Here is a 5,251-nt window from a genome sequence, read left to right on the forward strand (position 1 = left end):
TTAAAGTCTACTAAAAAGAAAAAAATAATTGTCTTAACCAGGTATCGTTAACTAATTGAATGTAACAATACTATACAGGGAAACCTGTATATATTATCTGTATCGCTCAATTGTTGAATTGATATTATTAAAACTCATATTACTAGAAACTTGGTAGGATCATATTAATTCAGTTTCAAAGTTTTCACAATTTTAACACTTTCAAAGACTCTGTAATTGATGAGATAAATCTTGGATTCATGATTTGAGTCAAATGTTCTTTCACTTTTAACTTGTAATCGGTAGAGAATTTCCTTCTTTGTCTTCGTTAGGAATTTCTGTATCGAAAAAATTCATTCAAGAGAACAAAAGAGATGTTAGCCAAATGGAGGATGTATCGTAAATGCATAATGAGTCCGCCAGGTACTTATTTTTAGTAATATGAGTTCAACAATTGAGTAATATCCTATCATATGATTACCACGTGTGCTCGACATATACAGATTTCCCTGTATACTATTATTACATTCAATTACTTAACGGTACATGGTTCAGAAAATTACCTCCTTTTTTTAGTACATTTTTAAATAAAAATGATTTTCTTAATTTTTAAAATTTATATATATCCTTTTTTATTTTTCTTTAAAAATGTGCAAGTGGATGAAATGTTGCTTTCAAAATTCCACCAAGACAGACAAATAGACACAAAAGCAAGCTAAATAAAAGCCATTAAGAATTGTAAACGAATGTTTAGCAAGCATTTGCTGAACCATCGATGACAATCATTTAAGTACGATAGTATCTCAAGTAGCATAGTAATCGTTCCAAGCTCAGCTCTTCTGTATAAACCAATCTTAATTTGCGGAGACGGAAGAATCGTTGAATCGTTATAATATTCCAAAGTCAATATTATCAATACAAACACGATAACACATGACAAATATGATTCGAGTTGCCATTGACTACCAAATTCGATTTAACTCCATCCAACAATCACAAAGCATAAAAATCGATCGGATTACTCCAAGTCATGAACCTTGGTCTCGTGGAAACGATCCTACAAATCTTCAATCCTTACTGTCCCTTTTCAGCCCCTCGAGAAATGAACGATAAATTTCGGCGAATATCTTCTTTGTTTCACTCGTGAATAATTTTTCTCGTGGCTCCAGGAAGATCCAAGAGGAAAGCGACACAAGAGGACGATGTACTTAATTCCCTCTTGGAAGGATCTGACCCTTCTCGGCGAGTCCCCTCATCGATCACGCGACTTATCCCTGGGTCAGGCCAGCTTCCATCGTTCGTTCGTCTATCGAAATTCACGGTACCGCACGCAATCGTGAAGAAATCGATCTTCTTTAAAAAGATCTACGCTCTGTTAAGGATTAAAGCAGAGACAAAGATAAGATATCGTGGGTCTTTCTAGATTCGAGTCTATAAAATCGATAAATCGGGAGGAAAGTAAGAAAGAGAAAGAGATAGAGAGAGAGAGAGAGAGAGAGAGAGAGAGAGAGAAAGTTTTTATAGCACGCGTGGTACACGTGGGAAGCAGAAATAGTGCTTTGACGGAATGACGTTTTCGTTGGTTGTGTTGCGTGAGACGTGGAACTTCGTCGCGAGATCATCGTTTCTTCACAGTGTATCGGTTCATAAGTGCTTTTACTTCCGCGATTCTCTCTCGGTTATTCCGTGTTCTTTCGTTCCCGACGTAAAAGAGAGAACAAACGAGAGGAGAGAAGAAGAAAGAATGAGAGAAATAGAAAAAATAGCGATGATAAAAAGAGAGAAACAACACAGAACAAGAAGAAATCAGTGTGGAATGTCTCGTATAATTACGTGCGAGAATAATAATTTATCAGGCGTTTAGAAAAAAAAAGAAAGAAAAAAAAAGCAAACAACTCCGCTACATTAATCCGTTTACGTTTATAAGACAATAAAAACTGTGCTCGCAGTCATTCGTAATAGCAGTAATAGCAGCAATAATATAATAATGATCGTAATTATAATCATAACCATAATTGTCTTCTTCATCGTCATCATCATCACCATCATCATTATCATCATCATCGTCGTCGGCATCATCATCATCATCATCCTCATCCTCATCATCCTCATCATCATCATCATCATCATCATCATAGTATTATAATCAATCGCCATTTCGTACTTCACAAATATGTATATTATAGCAATCTTAAAGTCATCACCGTCAATTTAATCACTACTTAAGAGTTACTTTCTAATTATCGCAAGAGAAAAAAAGGACAAAAAAATATACGTTCATACATTTTTTCTGTATTCCCCCGGCTTTTCCTTTTCATTTAATTCCGAAATACTTAGGAGGGGGTGAGGGGAGGGGGGGACTTCTCACGCATACGTGTCTATGTATTCATATATATATATATATAAATATATCATCATATTATTTTTATATATCTTCTTTCCTTGCCAACGAAACGATCGATACGGAATAAATTAGGCGCTAAATAAATAGAACGGATCACTACGGTTTTTCTCTCTTCGTTAAAGTAGATTCATACTTGCTGCATTCTTCCTTCCTTTTCTTCCTATTCATCCACGTCCCTCTTTGTTTCTCATTTACCGTCGCGTTCATTCGCAGAAGTTCACTTACGTGTTAGCCGGCGAATTAGTTCGTAAGATCGCTTCACGATGTAAAAATCGTTCCCGTTGTCACTACTAACGATGCTGACACGTCGAGAGTGACATTGTTTACTCTGCGCCGCATCAAGCCGGATTTGTCGCAACGATTTGTCACACCGATTTGCTTCGTATGAAACACCCGTCATAACGCGTTCCGTACTAAGGTAAAAATTCACCAGGAATAATAATAATAATAATCATCGACAATACAGCAGAAATTCGAACTGTTCGCGCGAAGGGGTGGATTTCTCACTGTCGGTGTGTCCCTTGCGTCAGTTGCTTCACTTCCTCCATTTCTCCTTCTTCTTTTTTTCTTTATTCTAGTGCAGCCAAACAAGTGCATAGCTGCCACAATGGCGTGTGTATCGTTTAATAATAGGGTCAGTATCTAAAGTAGCCTGACCACGCTGTTCTAAATTACAAATATATATTATATAATATATATACAATATATATATATATGTATATATATATTATACAATATATGCATATTATATATATATATAAAATTTGAATGAACGTTCTTGATCAAGCTATAGTGGTTTACTTTATTCTTCTGTTCCTTTCTCGCTCTCTTTCTCTCGCTATCACTCTCGCAATCTTGCACTCGTTCTCTAAACACTTTCACTCTCTCCTCAGTTCCTCCAAAGTTCGTCATTATACTTCTATTATCTTGCCTAATCGTTTCTCTTTCCTGTCTTAGGTTTGTTACTGATATATATTGTTCGTTTGTCAACCGTCCAATAACCGTCATCGTCGTCATTCACCCCTTCTTCCTCGGTTCGCATTCGTCGTCGCGGCTCCGTCTTCCCTCGGACAATTAATAATCCTTAATAATGCAAAAATACTAGTTAAATCCCTGTACATGAAAACCTTGATGTGGTATACGTGTGGTGTCTTTGTCCCTTCATTCTATTAGTCTTCAAACTTGCTATCATGGCCGCATTCTATACAGGTATTCGTGTACGGTTTTGCGCGCGCGAATCAGTGTGTGGTTATGTGTATGTGTGTGCAGGTCCGACCGCCCACTCGTTCTCGTATTTCTTTTTCTTGGTGGACTCAAAAAAGCGTTACTTTTATTTGTTTCTAAAGTATCTTTTTACTTACAAGGTATTTGGTTTGCTCCATGCATCACTCTGACATGCAGTTTTTTTTCTTGTTTAGATATATAAATTATGGTAATGATTCGGTATTATAATTATAATAATAATTATTATTAATAGTAATATTATCATTGTGATCGGTGTGTGTAGTACCGCCGTTTTTCTCATTTATCATTATTATTATTATTATTATTTTGTTTCTTTCTTTTTTGCTGGTCACGGAATCAGTTACTCGATATCTCTCTCACACCCGGTTTTATACGTTCTCGCTCATCCTTTCTCTCCCACTCTCTCTTTCCCTTCGCTTTTCCCATTCGCTATGCACACCTCATTCACGGTATTTTTTCGATTTTTCCCTTTTTTTTTTTACATTTTCTCATTTTTTTTGACAAAAAGAACAAAGGAGAAGATAAAAACATGCGTCAACGCCGTTTCATATCGCCCTTTGTAATTCGGTGGCCTTCAAAAACGCCGGTACAAATCATGGTAAAAAGGAATGATGTCTTGGCTCTTGAATTAAACGCTACGTCGTTTTGCTATCGCGCAACAAGCGGAAACGGGGGGAGGGGAAGCGTGTGTTTGTTCAAAAGGCAGTAACCGCGTGGAATTACTTCGTTTCGATCTCCATGAAAAAAGAAAGAAAAAAGAGAAATATTCAGAGTCCCTAAAAACTACGACGCGCAGCAGAAGAAGGAAGAAAGCTCTGTCATCTCGAGGTTTCCTTCGCGTAGAGTCGAAAGAAAGTAGCTATCACTATTATCACATGGTATAAAAGTTACGTGAAATGTCGCGAATAACGCTAATCGTACGATCATCCCAAAGAACCTGTTCAGAATCGGTCGATATGATAAAACGGACGCGAAGAAGAACAGAGAGGAAGTCACTAAAATATAAAGAAAAACGATGAGAATGAAGAAGGAAATCTTCGAAATATCGAGCTTTTTACCTCTTCTTTCTGCCTCCGATCTAGCGCGATGGATATCTAAAGACCAGCAAGATGCTTATACACAACTTCCACTTTCATCATATATGCAGTAACACTATTTTACAACGAGGTCTCGTGATATATTTCTACAAACAATAGCAAAAAGAAGGCGAAACAAGACCAAAGATACTGGATGTAGTGAAGAGAAGGAACGAGGAGATAAAAAGGGGAACCTTACGAATTTAATGAATCTAGGATAAATAATTCACGGCGAGGAGAAAGGAACGGAAGAAAGAAGGCAAAGAAAAATAAAAAAAAAGAAATGGGCAAGGTACATAGTTGGAGAGTTAAAGAGGAAGAGAGGAATGAGAGAGAGAGAGAGAGAGAGAGAGAGAGAGAGAGAGAGAGAGAGAGAGAGAGAGAGAGAGAGAGAGAGAGAGAGAGAGAGAGAGAGAGAGAGAGAGAGAGAGAGAGAGAGAGAGAGAGAGAGAGAGAGAGAGAGAGAGAGAGAGAGAGAGAGAGAGAGAGAGAGAGAGAGAGAGAGAGAGAGAGAGAGAGAGAGAGAGAGAGAGAGAGAGAGAGAGAG

The sequence above is a fragment of the Bombus impatiens genome, unplaced genomic scaffold (genome assembly GCF_000188095.3).
Source record: "Bombus impatiens unplaced genomic scaffold, BIMP_2.2 scf_0914, whole genome shotgun sequence".
NCBI classification, from domain to species: Eukaryota; Metazoa; Arthropoda; class Insecta; order Hymenoptera; family Apidae; genus Bombus; species Bombus impatiens.